The sequence below is a fragment of the Vombatus ursinus genome, unplaced genomic scaffold, assembly GCF_900497805.2.
Source record: "Vombatus ursinus unplaced genomic scaffold, bare-nosed wombat genome assembly UNPS02003292.1, whole genome shotgun sequence".
In the NCBI taxonomy this organism is placed as follows: domain Eukaryota; kingdom Metazoa; phylum Chordata; class Mammalia; order Diprotodontia; family Vombatidae; genus Vombatus; species Vombatus ursinus.
Genome location: NW_020943070.1, coordinates 12,568,710 through 12,587,384, shown reverse-complemented (window position 1 = coordinate 12,587,384; position 18,675 = coordinate 12,568,710). Strand labels below are relative to the sequence as shown.

Genomic DNA, 18,675 nt, shown 5'->3' with positions numbered 1-18,675 from the left:
CAACCTCAAGTCATGTTAACCAGCATTCTGGGAGTTAATTACAAGTCTCTGCCTGTTGAACAAACAAAATAATCTTCAAATGTCATTTAAATAATTGCTAAAGGGTTGACAGCACTAACATAGTAGGGCTTAACGGATGGGAATCCCCTATGTAGCCTAGCCAGAGGTCAAGTGTGTGATATGTGCACTACTCAACAACTACAAATAACCTAATCCCTTTCCAGCTGCTACTGGCATTTAAGATTTCAAGGAGAAGGACATATTTTTATATTTCCTTATCAATTAATAGAAATACATAGTCTCTTATTAATCAATTAGTTCTGAGAGCTCATTTTTTTTAAACCTTTCAGTGTTCTCTCAATTTCAAACCTCCAAGTCTCATAGACTTAAACATCAAGTTATTTTCTCATATAATTTATTACAGAAGCAAACAATAAAAGACATAATTAATTATTTACAATGTATATGATAGTGAGTAATATTCACAACCAGAGTCATCTCAGTGTTGTGGAGTTTTTTTGGGGGGGGGCTGGGAAGAAGCAACTGGGGTTAAGTGACTTGCCCAGGGTGACATTGCTAGTAACAGCTCAGTGTTCTTTGAGAGAGAGAGAGAGAGAGAGAGAGAGATGTGGAATAAAATATTCTCACCTATGCAAACATTGATTCTTCCTTAATTTTAGAAACATAGTTCTCTTATGGTGGTAATTCAGGTTTCTCAGGAATTCTTGAATCATTCTTGAAAAATGATTTTGGGAAACAAGAATTAAAAGAAGTTCCCTCAAAATGTCTCAAGTTCTTTCTCTTTGACAGTTAACTCACTCAGTCTTTTAGGAAGGACATTCTCTAAGCCCTTTCTATGATTCACACATTCCCTCCACATGACAGTTAACTGAATTCAGATGACAGTTAAAACTGTCCTTCTCCCAAGATTCTAATCCCTATTTCACACTGTTATAATAATAACTAACATTTATATATCACTTTTAAGTCTGGCAAAGTGTTCTACATATCTTATCTCATTTGATCAGTAACAGTATCCGAGAGGTTTATTCAAGCTAACATTACACTGATATTTTGAATAAGCATATTTAGTAATTTATTTCCAACATGTTCCAATGTCACCAAAAGAAGGTAACACTGTAATAAGCTTTTAAATTCTCCTAGAACTCAACTGCCTTGCTCCCAATTGCCTATTGGATATCACCATTTGGAGACCTCACAAATGAACTTAACCTGTTTGAAACCAAACATCTTATTATTTATTTATTATTTGCAAATTTATTATTTATCATCCCCCTTTTATTAAGGGGATTTGTTCTGCAAAGCTTGGATTTAGTCAAAGGGTTGCACCTGAGGACCTAGAGGGCTATATGTGGCCTTCAGGCCACAGGTTCCCCACCCCTGTCCTCATCCTGCCATCTGCCAAGCCTTGGATCACATCCTCTCCTATGCTGAGAATAGATTTATTCTCTTTATTCCATTCTGATCCTCAACTCAATCTGTTGAAGTACTTTCCTTCCATTAAGGCTGAAATCAGGTGCCAATTCTTCCACAGAGATTTCCATAATGTTATTTCAATTCTACCTTCACTTCTTCCCAAAACACAAAAGATCACTCCTTCAAATTTCTCATATTGCCTGGAATTCTCCTTTGCACTAATCTCACACTCAACTGTGTCTAAATTATTTGTGGGTGAATCTCTCCCATTCGAGTACAAGCTCCTTGGGAATGGGGGATGTTATATCAATCTCTTTATCACTAGAACTTAGAACAGCACATTTGAACATAATGCTTAATATTTGTTGAAATATACTGAATTCAAATAAACAACTAACCTCCAATTAATCAGATTTTATGAATCAGATTCAAGTCTAAAAAAATCACAGGCAATGAAAATACTGTCCCACCTTCACCCATTGAAAAGTTTTATTAAGATTGTTATTAGCAATTCAAGGGTTGTATATTGTTGAAAAATAGCAACAAGCTTACATAATTTCTGAATTCCTGAAGTATGAACAAATGAATATTCAAACAAGAACCTATCTGGACTTTGAAATTATGATCTGGTTATTGCCATGGTCCATTTTTCTTTATTACTGGTTAAGAGTAAAGACGTTGAAAGTTCCCATTGACAGTAGACTGGGCAATATTTTCTCTACTCTGAACTTTTAACTACTGCTTGGTAGAAAGAACTTTTACTTTTCCATAATAAAAATGAACCCAAACCTGTGATTCTGTAAAAATGTTTACATGGTAGCATTGGGAAGAGGTGTATGTGCAAAGACTGATGGACAATCAGTGGTCTTTCCCATAAAGGATACATGTATAGGGTGTTTGCTTTGTTGCTGTTCATACTAATGAACCAACAGGGAAAAGAGCTCCATTCAGCAAAAATGGCATGCTCCCAAGCTATGAAATGTACATTACTTCCTAAAGCTATTCAAAATTCTTGTTGCATCCAGAAATTCCTGCTGATCCAGAGCCCCTTTTTGTGCTGGACCTCTGAACTCATCACTCACTGATCTACTTTTTATTTTTAACCTTGAAGGTTACACTTTTGCTCAAAATTAGTCACCTAAATCTGATTGCTTCATGTCACAGGGATCTAAGTTTCAGTCATATATTACTTCAACACCTTGCCCTTAAAGATTCAACCAGAAGAAATCTCTCAATTAAACAAAGAATAATGTTTATGTTCAAAATTGTAGAACAAAAACATTTCATCAAATTACTATTACAATAGATTACATCAGAATGAATTTAGACAAAAAATGGATGGTCCATTTTCAAAGTAGAGACCTTGGGAGCCTACACACTTATTCCAAAGATGCTATTATTTCTCTCAAGGCATTTTGCATTTCCTCTTTTTCGAATGGCCTTCAGAATATACAGAGCATTGGCCTGAATATTCTCAACCAAAAATTTCAGGCTTTGATTTTTGAAAGAGTCAAAAATCATTTGGAGCCAAACCAAGTGAGTAATGGGAGCGGGAAAGGGGGTAAGAGGAGTGGAGGGGAAAAGAAGTTGATTATGATATGATAATTAATATAACGGGCTCAAAAGCAGGGTTTGACTCTGTAGTGGAATGTAGTAGAACTGGTTTTCTTGTATAGACAGTGGATTGGTTCTGAAAGCAATTCCAAAAATGATGTTCTAAAAAATATTTTGAAAAATGGTAATGTCAACTGGAGTAAGCGAAAAATAAAATCACTGACTACTGCATATGTTGACTGGTCAAGTATTAAAGAAAATCTTGATTGGTAGAACCACTTAAGCAACTGAATTCATTACCGTCTAGGAAAATAGTGTTACACTAACATGCATAAGACTAAGAGCAATTCCCAATGAATAAATGATCAGAGCAAATGAACAAACGCCCAAAAGAACTCCACACTATTAACAACCATATGAAGGACTGCCCTCATATCACTAACAGTAACAGAAATGCACTACAACTCTTGAGGTTGCACCTGAAACACAGCAAACTGGCAAAGATGACAAAAAATGAGAACAGTTGATGATAAAGGGACAGTGAAAAGACAGGCACACTAATACTTTTAGTGGAGCTATGAAGTAATTCAAACATTTTGGAAGGTAATTTGAGATATTTAAAGAGAGAAAAACTGTCCATATCCTTTGACCCAAAGATCTCAATGTTAGGCATGCACCCAAAGGAGGTTTAAGACAGAAATAAAGGTTCCATATACACCAAAATGTTTACAATAGCACATTCTGAGATAGAAAAAAAAAAACACTGGAAACAAAAGTAGATGTTTATAAATAGGAGAATAAATTGTAGTTCATGAGTGTAATGGAATTTTACTAATTCTAAGAAGTTTGGTTTGGTTATTGTCCTTTGTTGTCTAAGAGGACCAAAATGACAACACTGTGCTGGAGACAGGGTATGGTGTGTCCAGCTGTGGCTGATCAGACCAACACAAGCTTGGAAGGCTCTACCACAGGTGGGGCACAAATAGTCCAAATGAACATTTGAAATGGTGATGTCTCTAAATTTACGCATCTCCCATTTCTTTTGAGTTACTACAATTCTGCTTCACTAATAGACCACAGTGCCTTCTTTGATGCGAGCATGCCATGTTGGGCAGTCCTTCGCCAGTGTCTCCCATGTCACTCAATCAATTCCAAAGTTCTTCAGAGAGACCTTGAGAGTGTCCTGGTGTCATCTTCTGACCTCGCTGTGAGCACTTTCCTTGTGTGAGTTCTCCATAAAATAGTCTTTTGGGCAAACATATGTTTGGCATTCAAACAACGTGGTCAGCCCACTGAAGTTGTGTTCTCTGCAAGAGAGTTTCAATGCCTGGCAGTTCAGCTCAAGAAAGGACCTCAGCATCTAGTATCTTATCTTGTCAGGTGATCTTCAGAATCTTCCAGAAACAATTCAAATGGAAGTGATTCGGTTTCCTGGCACATTAGTGGTACACTGTCTAGGTTTCACAGACATACAAAATGAGGTCAGCACAATGGCTCTGTAGACCCTCAGTTTGCTAGGTAGCCTACGCTTTCTTTCAGAGCCTCAAACACTAGGCTAATTCTGGCAATGTGTGCAGTAACCTAATCATCTATGTGGACATCTCTGGAAAGCTGACTGTTGTCCTTCATTCTCAAAGAGGACCAAAATGATATCACTATGTTGGAGTCAAGGTATAGTGTGTCTGATTGTGACTGATTACAGTAATGTGAAGTAATATGAATACAAAGAGATGGAGAAGGAATATGCAGAAGTCAAAAAATGATAGGAATGTGAACTGATTCAAAGTGAAGTAAGTAGAACCAGGACAACAACGGCAATGGTAGCATAAAAGGAAAAAAAACATAAAAGAATTAAACTGAACATTGCATAATTACAATGATCAAGCACAGCCCTAAAAAAGTAAGAAAAGGTATCTCCCTTCTTTCTCTGAAGAGGGGAATGAGGGGGGTGGTAGATTGGTGTAGAATATTGCATATGCCATCAGGTTTGGGTGTTGTGTCAGTTAGTTATGCTGAACAGCTTTTTAAAAATCTGCCTTCTTTTTCATTTTTTGTTTCATTTTTTGTTTCAAGGAATGCTCACTGGGTAGGAAAGGGGGAAGGTATATATTTAGATATGAGGAGGATATTTATTTTTTAAAAGCTACAAATAATTTTTTTTATAAATTTGAAAGAGAAAAATCATATTACAAGCAATTATCTTCTGTTTTATTCCTCTGGACTAATTAATTATAGGTTATCTGGGAAATGAAAAAAAAAATAAGTCCATTTTCCACTTTCCCTAATCTGTGAACAAACTGAAAGAAGAAGAAGGTGTAACTTGGGCTGCATAAACGGATCATATAAATTTCACAGGCTGCTTGGGAAAAATGGTCAGGTTAATATTTTGGGTTTTTTATTATTTTTCAAGGTTGTAACTTTATGTTTTACTATTCTGCACTTGACAAACATGTTGTTTTAACATTTGTATATACAAGGAAAACAGGATTGCATATGAAAATAAAAATCTCTATTCTATAGTTTTCTTTTTAAAAAGTTGTTAGTTTCAAAGCTATCCTACTTGTCTGTTTCCCTCTAAATTTCTTTTCTTCTGTTTTGTTTTTTTTGTTCATTTCTTTCAATGTCTTGTTGTTTGTTTTGCTATCATTATCACTGTCCTTTCCCTATCCTCTCCCCTTCAAACTTCCACCAAAAGGAAAACAGATCCATCTTGTTATCACAGCCTCAAAAAACAGATCCACATATTGAATAAATCCCGAATGCATGTGTTATTTTGTACCTTGAATACATCACCTCTTTGTCAAAAAGTGAGAAGCATGCTTCAACCTGAGTCCTCTGCACTGTTGCCTGGTCATCTCCAAGATCAGAATTATTAAATCTTTGAAAATCATTTTTCTTTGGATTGTTGTAATCACTGTATAAACTGTTCTTCTGGTCATGCTCACTTTTTCACTCTACATCAATTTACGCAAATATCCCAAGGTTTCTTTAAATTCTTTGTCATTTCTTATGGTACAACAATAGTCTATTATGTTTATACATCATAATCTGCACAGCCATTCCCCAAAAGATGCCTAGTTTTTCAGTGTTTCATTGTTATGGGGTTTTTTTCCTTAAAATGTTTTATTATTGCCTTTATGTCTTATATCACAGTCACTACTTGATATGATATTTTCTCTTCCTTGGGAAATGAACATGCCCACATAACAAAGCAAAATGACTTAGCAAAAAAAAAATACTTGATAGTGACCATATCTGGCAGTATATGTGATATTTTGCCACTATAGTTCCCCATTTCTCTGACAACGACAGTGAGCTATGCTTAACAAGCCATTCATTGGGACCAATTTAGAGTTCAGTTTCCATTTAGCATCCTTGCCATTTACATTATTGCCTTCATGCGTATTGTTTTCCTGGTCCTGGTTATTTCAGGCTGCATTTCTTCATACATATCTTCCCCTATTTCTCTGAATTACATACATTGATCATTTCTCACTGCATATGTGGGTTTTTTTTTAAAGAAATGTAATGCAATGAATATTTTGTAGCATAAGGATCCTTTCCCTCTTTTCTTGATCTTTCTGAGGGTAACACTGGTATCACAGGGTGAAAGAGTAGGTATAAGATAAATGACTTTCTAGACTTGCTGAGGCAATTCATAGCACTACCAACAATGTATTAGTGTGTTATCCCCATTAATAATTGTAATTTTCCATTTTCACCATCTTTGTCAATCTGATGGGTGTGAGGCAAAAACAAATAATTGATTTAATTTATATTTCTCTTATTATTAATGATTTGAAGCATTTAGTTTTCATACAGCTGTTGACTGATCAATTTTTTCTTTTGAAACTTGCTTGTTTATATCCCAGGGTCTGCTAAGTGGCACAGAGAAGACCTGAATTCAAATCCAGCCTCAGACACTGACTAGTTGTGTAACCCTAGACAAGTTACTTAATCCTGTTTGCTTCAGTTTTCTCATCTGTAAAATGAACTGGAGAAGGAAACAGCAAACCACTCCAGAATTTTTGCCAAGAAAACCCCAAATAGGGTTGTGAAGAGTTGGACACAACTGAAATGACTGAATGGCAATATTTTGCCCCATTTTAATGCCAGAAAAGAAATGGATGGGTATTTTCAAAAACATAAAATTCCTACGTGAACAGAACGAGAAATAAAGAATTTAAATAACCCAACCTCAGAAAAACAAAATTGAACAACCCATAAACGAACTTCCACAGGAAAAAAATACTCGAGGCCCAGGTGGATTTACAAGTGAATTATACCACACATTCAAATAATAACTAGTTCTAATTACATGAGTTGTTTGCAAAAATAGGGGAAAACGGTATCATATCAAACTCTTTCTAGAAGGCAAATATGGTTCGGATAACTAAATGAGGGAGAGATAAATCAAAGATAGAAAGCTATAAACCAATACATCCAATCAATATATGCAGAAATGCTGAACAAAATATTAGCTAAGAGGCTACAGCAACTAGTTTGGATTCATATCAGGATTGATCCAGTTTTAGAAAAATGATTAACATAACTGACCATAGTAACAACATAAAGAATAAAAATCACAAGTTAAAGAGTTAAAGTAAGATGAAAAAGACTCACATACAGAACAGTATCACTTTTTGTTTTAACAAAGATGCAAAGGGATTTGCCCATTGGTTGGGAAATGCTTGAACAAATTATGGTATGAGAACGCAATATATTATTATTGCACAATAAGAAATTGTTGTTGTTGTTTGTCCTTCATTCTTGAAGAGGACCATGACATCAGGGAGGTGATGCCATGACTTGCAAGTGAATTGGATTTAAGTGAGGGAGGGCTGTGAAAAGTCACTAGTTTCATCACTTCCTCCTCTGGAGCCATCTGGGTCCAGTGGCCAGATATAGATCAGGTCAACTGAAGATGGCCCAGGATGCAGTGGAGGACCTTGGCCTTTTCAAGCTAAGGTCTTTAAAAGGTCTCAGTTTGGCTGAGACAGTGCCCATTCAGTGATTAAGGCTTTCAAAAAATTAGGCAAAAATGGCCTCTTAAGCAATCAGGGTTAAATGACTTGCCCAGGGTCACCCAGCTGGTAGGTATCAACTGTCTGAGGCCAGATTTGAACTCAGGTCCTCCTGACTCCAAGGCCAGAGCTCTATCCACTGCACCACCTGGCTGGCCCAGAATGATGTCTTTAAAAAAAAAAAAAAAAAAAAAAAAGGATCTGGGTGGGGAAGACCCTCAGGGTTTCCGACCAAAACAGAAACAATTGTTATTTACAGCCATTCTGAACCAATCAGGGTCCAAACAGTGCCAAGTAGGGCTTGGTCTGGGATCAGAGTGGTTTGGGATTAAGGTTGGTCTTTAGGAGAAAAAAACCAACACACACACAAAAGTGAATGTAATAAATAAATAAAAAAAGGAGTGGGAGTTGATGAGATCACCAAGTGAAGTAGTATAGATAAGAGAACAGGAAAGTACCTAGCTAGGATAGAATCCTGTGTGATCTGGTTGAGGCTCTAACAGTGGATTATAGGTGTGAACTTTAACAAATATGTAAGATGGTTAAATTTGCTTTGGAAAATCCAGGTAACTCATAAAAACACCTGGTTCTCTAGAGATAGGGAAGATCCAAGTAGCTCAAGGAAAACTGCAGCCTAACCAAAGGGAAAAGTATATGCAGGTGGAATTAAGGGTCTGGAATCTAGACAGCAGCCAAGATTGAGGACAAATACCAATATTTAAAGCCACAATCAAATGATGAATGAAACCAAGTATTTAAGGCAAAGTTTAAAGAATCAAACAGGCATCAGAGGTTGAAGCAAAGCATAGACACATATTGGATGGTAGAGATCAGAAAGAGCATTACATAAGGCTTAGTGTTTTAATATGGTTCCTGCTGAGGCAGATATGAATTTATCATGGCTCACCTAGGCCTCACAGATGAGAGAAGGTAACTAGAAATGCCTCCCTATGATGACAAGTGGGTGGATGGTATCAGGGGCAAAGCTTTCGTAAAGCAGATTTCCACAATGTTTTTTTTTCTTTTTAAAAAAATTCTGCAAAAAAAAAAATTCCGACTTCAACAAATACTAAATATTATGAGCATTTCTATATACATTAAAGGACGGGAGAGGAGGGACTATACATGAGGCAGTTATGCTCTACTATGTAGAGCTTGCTTTTCTTTTAAAGTACGTAATAAATTTAACATGTAAATTTAGAAACTTTCCTGCTTGTGTGTGATTTCTTCAGGCCTTTCTTCTGTTCTCTTCTCCTTTGGAGAAGGGGTGTGTGTGTGTGTGTGTGTGTGTCTGTGTGTGTGTGTGTGTGTGTGTGTGTGTGTGTGTGTGTGTGTGTGTGTGTGTGTGTGTGTGTGTGTGTGTGTGTGTGTGTGTGTGTGTCAGAAAGAGAACCCTATCCCTAGTCCCCTTCTCCTTTTACCCTCCACTAAAAACAGTATGATAACAAAATTGCATGGTCAAGTGAAACAAATTCCAACATCAGCCATATTCAAAATCCCATTTCCAATTCTTACTTCAGAGCAACCAATCAGTAGCTGAGGAATGACCACGACAGTATCCAAAGTAATAAATATGTAGCATATACATTGACATAGTAAACATGCAACTTATGAAGACTCACATATAACATCAAGTCCAAATGAACTGCATCTGAAGGACATGGGGACATTGTGCACAGGCACTACAGAAGTGACACAAGACTGACAAAGGGAAGGAAGGGGCAACCGTTAACATTTAGAATAGGCAACTTCACTTCACTTTCAAACAAACTCCCTTACCTAAGGAAGAGAGAAACACTATCAAGTCTTTCTTAACTTGTGAAGAGCAAGTACTGGACAATTTGATGATTAGAACCCCAGATGACCATTCCTTTTCACATTAGAGGCCATGTGTCTCACATTTGTTTTCCCTGGTTCGGAAAAGGACCAGGTAGCTATTGGCTTTGAGTTTCCTACACACCTTTGTGAACTGTTTTGTAAATTGAGGAGCCTATATTAACATAGGTCTTAAGAAACGTGCAAACTCGTTGGAGCGGCTAGGTGGCGCAGTAGATAGAACACTGGCCCAGGAGCAGGAGGACCTGAGTTCAAATCTGGCTTCAGACACATGACACTTAATTAGCTGTGTGACCCTGGGCAAGTCACTTAACCCCACTGCCTAGCCCCCCCCCCCAAAAAAAAGAAAGAAAGAAAAGCATAACTATGTAAAGCTTTGCAAATCATAAAATGCTAATTATTATTATTATGTCACTTTAAGATTTGCAAAGTGCTGGTACTATTACCACCTCCCCTTTTATAAAGAAGCTGAAACTCACAGAGCTTAAGTAATTTGCCTAGATCAGACAGTTACTTATGTGTCTGAGGTGGAATTTTAACCAGAGTCTTCCTGACTTCAAATTCAATGCTCTATCCATTGTGACACCTAGGTGCCAGATCTCCTAATTCCTATTCCATGATCTCTAAGCATTACCAGTTTAAAACAGTCTGGATATATCATTTATTTTTGCATCAGTGTTTCTTGGAACTGTATCTCTCACTGCCTGCAATTATAACTCTGAAACTATTTCTAACATATCTAAGTTCACTGAAAATCACTAAAAGTAACAGAAGACATGCTTTTTTGAAAACTTATCCTCTATTTTATTTAATCGAGTGCCTTCCCTCTGCAATTGTATCTAACTTACTCTGTATATATCTTGTTTGTAAATAATTTGCTTTCATATTATCTCCTTGAGTAGATCATGAGCTCCTTGAGAGCAGGGACAGCTTTTTGCCTTTTTTTGTATCTCAAGTGCTTAGTACAGGGCCTGGCACATAGTAGGCACTTAATAAATGCTTAATGACTTGGCTATACTTTATTCCAAGATGCCAAACTGAAAAACCAAATTAATCTTGATGCTTAACAAAATGTTAAGCAATTGGGATAATAATGAAACCACAAAGGTCAAAAATTGGATTTAAAACCACTTTAAAAATTCATCTTGAATTTAACTATACCAAGTCAAACTAATAATTACTACCACAGATAACCTACTGGCTTTCTGTGAAATCAATTTTATTTTAGTGGAGGGCATTGTTGCCAATGTTCAAAATATTTATTTGTTATGTATTCTACAGCCAATTAAAGTCTCACGAGTAACCATCTAAACATCGCCGAATTTTGGAAAACAAAAGGAAAAAGGACAAAATATAGATAAAATAATATATAAACAGGTATTTTCCAAGCTGTCAATTAAGTCTATGATAAAAAAAATCAAATAATGTTTATATGCATAAAATGATTTATACCTGCTCTACCTTTCTCTTAATGAAGTTAGTATCACCAATTAACCATTTATTTTTCAGATGTGAAGCCAGATCTCCACTTGCAGACTTCAGGAAGAAAAACCCCAATGTACCTTTCTCAGATAAGATCTCCTTGGGAAAGGAGAGATTTCAAAAGAAGAAATGGAACAGATTACCCTCACTTCTTTCAGAACTTTGCCCAATATAACTTTGTGTCTATGTATTAAATAGGATCGTGTCTATTACACGGAAAATATGCTTTCTTCAGGAAATTCAGGGAAATGTTAACAAGGCTGAGCAACCATGAAGGGAAAAAAGCTGGAGGAATAATTTTATATCATAACAAAATTAACAAGGGTAAGTATACTTTTTAAAAATAATGATTTATTTGCCCATTATGTACAATGATAAATTTAGCTCAATTTTTTATAACTCAGAAGGATCCTTTAAAAACAAAAACTACTTGCACAACTTTGGCATTTTCGATCTAAACTATAAACCCTCTGGCTCCCACAAAAACAAAATTATTGTAACCACACACAAGCCCCAGTGCAGACTTGTAGTTTTTACATGCCGCCCACACAGCACTCTGTGAGCATGTGATTAGGAAGGCTGATGCATGATCACACTAAATTCCTTCCCTCAGCTCACACATCAAGAACTTGCCATCTCAGCTGCATTCTTCTTCAAACAGCCATGGTAACCTTAGCAACCCTATCCTCCTAATACAGACAGCTGGTCCATTTAAAGTCAGCTCTGGTTGGCAACTAAAATGCTTGTTCTTCAAATTGGGGGGTAGAGAGGAGAGGTTTTCTTTTCAACACACATTACAGGGGTTGATTTAACTTGATCAGCACTTTTGTCCTGTGGCAGCAATTTGTGTAGAGTTTCAACCTATTCTGAGCTTGTTTTGAAAAATCTAAAGCAAAGGGCTGACTAGAATAAAATTAAGCAAGCTTAATTCCAGTACTCTGGAAAATTATATAAAGTGAAACAAAAAGAAAGCTAAAATCACTGCATTAAAAAAAAAAGTCCTACAACAACTACCAAAAAAAAATAACTTTATCCAAAGATTAAAAAATAAAACTTCAAATTCTAAAGCATCCTAAAAAATCATATCTATAGCTAATAAGCCTTTTCCTGTAAAGTAACCAATTTCTGAACACTGAAAACATTTCTAAAAGTTGAAAGTTCAATAACTCCCAATCCACAGGCTTAGCCAGTAAAAACACATTCCTCTGCTTCATTAGATATCTATGTACAAGTGACCTCTTTGACAAACTGTACTCCAAATTTCAATTATCTAACAAACAGCATAAGGTAAAAGCCAAGTAACAATTAAATTATTAGGTTATCCTAGAGGTATTTTAGTAAATCATGATAGCAAGTCCCTAAGTATTTGACAGGATTCTTACTCAATCACTTTGTAAATTTTCTATTCATTACAAACACTTCTTTCAAAATAGTTCCAAATACTCAAAGGTATCTGTGATCTCAATGATTCTGGCACTCCTCCAAGGATACAGATCACAACGCATCCCAGGCTGCTCCACTGTGTCATGCCCTCCCCAAGCTCACTACGGCAAAGCAGGATGGGAGGTGCAGGGTCCATGTAACATCCTAGAAAGCTTTCTTATGAGGGTACCAGTAGAGCACCATGGCTGTTCAAAGCTCACCCTTTGCTCTTGCCATGTGACAGACCACCTTCTCTTCCTGTCATATAATTTCTTGATGACACCCTTTACTCCTGTTTTTCTTCAGAGTGCCTTGTTTGGTATTTGTTGCTGCCCGCTCACACCCGCCATGCCCCACTCCATTGCCTTCTGTGTGGTATTCATTCTTCAGAGGCAGTAATGCTCCATGTCCCACTGCTATATAACAACTTGTAAAATGTTAGTATTGAAAGGACAAGCCTTTGCTTTCATGAGAAACTAGAGTCAGTTAAAGAGCTTTGCAATTTTCTGAAAGCAAGCCAGCCCTCTCAGCTTCCTGTTTAACTCTAAACCCATTAGCTGTCCATCTGTACTGTCTGTACCAGATATACTACTAGCGGATTACCTTTATAGGACGTACATCCAAATATAAGTTGAAACCTGAGCAACAGACATTTTTCATCCATTGGGTCTTTCCTGTGTAGATGTACAAGACAAATTCCTTAGTGACTATAGATCTCTTTCAGGATTGTCTGAAATGTTCTTGGGCTTGATGTTGGCACAAAATCATCTGTAAACAAAACACCTTGCGGATCTCACAAGCCACAGGGAATCCCCCCCTCTGAACTGTATTCAGCATTCCAGATCCTCAATGACAGTGTTAAGCATACATTAACTTGTTTCATGGAACCCCTAATTTTTATTATCAAAGGATCACTGAACAGAGCTATTTCTTCCAAGGAATGTTGGATGATCTTGGGAACTCCTTTTTGTAAAACAGCCTATGAGGCTTAGTTTGCTATACCAAATCACAGTTTTTTTCATTATTGTAAAAAATTAGGAAAAGTGAGATCTTATATTAGCTACATTTTTTAGTTAACTGCAAAATGCAAAAGATGTGGTCCAGTGTTGAATACTGCCTGTGAAAGTCTAGTACATAAGTGCTTAATAAATTCTTGCTGAATGACTACTAATACCTCAATTCGTGTATAGATATGACTCTCAAATTTTTTTATAGATGGGAAAACAGACATATATGCCAGTAGGTATAGTACTCAGTTGGTCACTTCCCTCTTGTGTTAAAAAGATCCAAAATTTTGTTCATACCTTTGTTATCTTCTGCTCTTTGAGATGCTGTACATTAGTCCCTCAAAGCCCTAACAACTGTATCAGCTCTAGTACTTATCTCATCTTTACGATACTTGGTTGAATCTGAAAATTTTCCCCATTTTTATTCTCTTTAGTGCTATTTAGTACATTCAAGACTGTGATGGCACGGTCCTTAAGGGAGAAAATAATTTGTTAAAATATTTTAAAAATATTTTCCATTTTTCTTCTCTTTGTATTCTTTTCATTTTTATTGACAATTTCCCTTGAGATGAATTTACTTTTTTGGATATCTTACCAAGCTTTCTTTAGATTTTACCTTTCATTACTTTTCCCTGTTTTATGAGACAATATTGAACATACCGTCTATCATCCTGTCACAATAATAATAATCAAAACAACTCCCTCAAAGTCCAACACCATCTGTGTCATGGAATGAAGGTGGGGGTAGACCACGGCAAAGTAAGGGAATGCCAGCTAGGGTGATGGTAATATAAGGACTTCATGTGCCCTCAGACTGCTATGGTCCTGATGAAGTCCTGGCAGGAGTACAGAAATGCTATGGAAATGGACTTTGGTAATGCCATTGGTTTGGTCTTTGCTCTAGTCTGTATGATATGACTGTTTCAAGAGTAAAAGAAACAGTTGCATGGAGAGGAGGGATGGCACTGAGTTGCATACTGGGCCTGGGCAGCACTCTATGCTCTAGTACTACAAGGCAAGATATTGTTGATGATTTGGAAGAAATATTTGATTTGATAGAGCAAAACTAAGTCCCATAAGCTCTTTTACAGAAAGGTGTCCCCACGATCATCCAAGATTCTTTGAGAAAAATTACCCTGTTCAGTGATTCTCTGATAATAAAAATTAGGGGTGATATAAAACAAAAAGTTGAATGCCATGTGGCCCAACTGAAAATTTAAAAAAATTTAAAACAATTTGGAAAACAAAAGCAAAATCAAAGTTCTGGATTCCCATAATCAGCAAAGTTAAGGTAAAAGTCAAAAGGTATAGGCAATATGAGCAGTCAAACCAATTTTAACATCAATGAAAAACTTTACTACAAAGATTTAGCAAGTAAAGAAATCAGAGGTGAGATAGAGGGCCCCTGAAGGAGGATGTGGAAAATTCTTATTCTTCTATTTGGTCACAAGAAACCAACACAACAAAAATATAAGTTGGAATAAAGAGAAACAGAAATCTTGCGCTCCAATAGTTATGTCAAAAGAGGTGAAAACCAACTTCTCTGCAAAACCATAAAATGGTACAATTAGATAAAATCCACAATTTGGGACTCAAACAATGAGATATGAGATATAAACTATTATCAAGGCATTTTACCAGCTTTTCCTCAGATCGTAAAACCTGATCGCATCCAAAGGGTAACATGAAACTAGTACCCAAGATTGAAAACACCAGCAACTTCTCTAAATAGAAGCCAATTATATATTTATGTACCTTATAAATAAAATATTCAGAGCTCTTAGCACTGTAAATACATATAAGAAAGCAATAACTTAGGTAAAAGAAAAAAGGAGATGCCCTAAAACTCCTAAGGGTTAAAAAAGAAATTTTGGTAATTTAGTTGCTAACCTGCCGGGAAGTGCTATAAACATTTATGCTATCTCTGTTGATCACAAAGCCTTTAACCCACTTCCATAATCAATCAAATATATAAATGAGACCCAACTACAGCTAGGACACTACAGTATTTGTAATCTACACAGAAAATTATTCTCTATTTGAACACAGTATCAATACAATGTGTCAAGAACAATTGATAAAAAATGTGACATTCCTCAGGAAGACAGTTTAAACCCACTATCATCTATCCAAGACAAAAGCATAGCATTCAAATTAAAAAGGGTTGAAACAAAACATCGTATTGGTCAATAGACATATATGGAGAACACACATCCACAGGGTTCCATGGGAAAAAAAAAACCCAACACATTAAACAGCTTCAACTTGTGGACTCTTTCTTCAACACTATCAAGATGTGATCTGAACAAGGTAAAATTCTTAAGTTGAAGATTCATTATGCACACCCAAGAAAGACAGAGACTGAAAGCTACAAGCCTGAAGAGAGGACACACTGAATTAGTAGATGAAGGGGATATTTACAAATAAATTATTTTCCTCCAACATATAATAAGCCTAAGGATATCAAGAAGGCTATGACTAATTATGTTAAGAGATTTACTAGCTTCTTAAAATGAAAACTAAATGGGGGAAAAAAATTTAAATAACCAACATCTACATAATACTAACCAATGTAAACATATAAAATTACAAAACAGATCAGAACAGATTTGGAAAGTATCCTAACAAAAACCCATATATATATTTTTGATGAGGCAATTAGGGGTAAGTGACTCGCCCAGAGTCACATAGCTAGAAAGTATTATGTGTCTGAGGCCAAATTTGAAATCAGGTCCTCCTGACTCCAGGGCCAGTGCTCTATCCACTGCACCACCTAGCTGCCCCAAAACCCATATAATAATAACAAAACACAGGGTCCACTATTCTAAAAACAAAATGAAATCAAACAAAAACAATAACATTCTTACCAAAAGGACAAGTATTATTAGACAAGACAATTATTAGAGGATATTTGAAACAGGTCAAAAAAAGTACGGAAATATTTTTGAATCAAGAAGACATCACTCCTCTGAACAATATTTATGGTGGACCACAGGTACATACCACTGATATATATAGAAGATAATCAACAATTGTTTGCCTTCTGACAGACTGTGAAAACAAGTGAGATCCAAAATCAGAATCAAAAGGTAACATCTATATAAATTGAGCCATAATTATTATGTAACAATACATATTATATAACACATAATCCTTAATATAATTAATACAAGTTCACCAAAAAAGCATAAAAAGAACCTAACTAAGTCATAATGTTTTGTTTGTGAAAATGGAAGGGCTCATGCTGGCAATTCAAGACCACCAGAAATTATGGAAAGATTGTCATCAGGAAACCCAGAGTATTGCATACTGTGAAAGGAAATGGTAAAAACTATAAAACAACATTATTGCAAATTGTAAACAGTTAGACATGACCTGGTGACTAGAATTATACCTCAGATACTTATTACATTTTGTGGACTGAGATATAACAAATCCCATACTATAAATACAGACCTCAAAATATCCTAGACTTCTACCAATAAATTGTCTTGGAACTGGAGCATTAACTGATGCTTTTAACCACTCAGACATAAGAATGATCCATAAAATCACAAGAAAAAAGTTTTTGATAGATATTGTCAAACCAAATACTAAGAATGCCATACTAAATACATGGCAGGAAGGCTATATGGAATATATACACTCCTTTCTATGCTCATTCAGTCATCACTATTATATCTAAATTTTTTAAGGTGCCATTCAGATTTCCATGGTAAATTCAGTGGGTTGTCTAAATTTTAGAATAAATCTTGAATCAGTGGATAACCTGAGATCCTGAAATATTATAGTTTCAGTCTTATTTCTCCTTTGTCAGACTAATTTCTCCTTTAAGTAAAGAGATGCTATGCTATACAGTGCATGAATAGTGAGTTCTGATATTATTTCATTATCTTTAGATATAAGTTTAATTTTTTTCTTTTTATTTATTTTTAACCATTTCTATTTTTACTATTGCCTTGTCTGAGCTCATGATTACCACATCTGTTTTTCTGAATGCCTCTGAAACATAACAAATTCTACTCCAGTCCTTCATTTTAACTTTGTGTGAATCTTTATGATTCAATTGTTTCTTATAAAACAACACAATGTTAGACTATGAATTCTAACTCATTAGGATATTCTCTTCCATTTTTCGCATGAGCTCTCATTCCATTTATATTCATAGTTAATGATAGTTATGTATTTCTCTCTATAATATCCTTATGTTTTCTTCTCTTTGCCCCCAACCTGGCACTTTATATAGGAAGAATGTAAGAAAATTGAAGGAATGTAATCAACCCTAGTCAGCTTTAATTGAAGCAATCTGCTTCTTGCTTACTGGACTTTCTCACTTTCTCTCTTTCTGTTGTCCAGACTCCAATCTTTGGTGTACCCTCTTTCATGCCTCTTAGTTCCACCTTTACAATTCATCCACACCCACATACAAAGATAAAGGTTTTTCTGCTTGTGACTATTCCCTACCTGTCTCTATTTTTCATCTTAAACTTCCCTCTTTTCTTATTCCAAACTGTTCCTGTTGAGTTCAATGTAGTAAACCACCAAAGTGTGTGTGTGTGTGTGTGTGTGTGTACACACTTCTAAATGTGATTTATCTGCCTTCACACAGTCCAGATATGAGTGATGTCTGTTCTCCCCACCCCTTCTTCTCCATGTTTTGTATATTCTTTTTCTGGTCACCTCCGTTATGAGATATAGTAAGTTTGAATCCTTTCTTTCTAACTTCTTCCCTAATATATTCTTTTTTTCCCCCTCTTTTTCTTTCTGCTCTTAAGACTAAAAACTTGAAACAACACAATCCTCATAACTTGTTTATCTTAATTAACTCCCTCTGTGACCCTGAAGGAAAGACATTAGAATTTCAAAAGATTATTGTCTCTTTTCTCTATATAGAATATAAGCATTTCATCATC

General features: G+C 35.8%; 1 protein-coding gene across 4 annotated transcripts in view; it reads right to left on the bottom strand.

The window, feature by feature from the left end:
- Positions 1 to 18,675, bottom strand: part of FRS2 (fibroblast growth factor receptor substrate 2) — a 114,762-nt gene that overhangs the window by 42,468 nt on the left and 53,619 nt on the right. The window contains exon 5 of one of the 4 annotated variants that reach the window (XM_027873515.1): positions 16,766 to 16,813. The exons of the other annotated variants lie outside the window; for them this stretch is intronic. The gene's annotated coding sequence lies outside the window, so the exon portion shown is untranslated. The remainder of the gene's footprint in view (positions 1 to 16,765; positions 16,814 to 18,675) is intronic. 4 annotated transcript variants of the gene reach the window in all.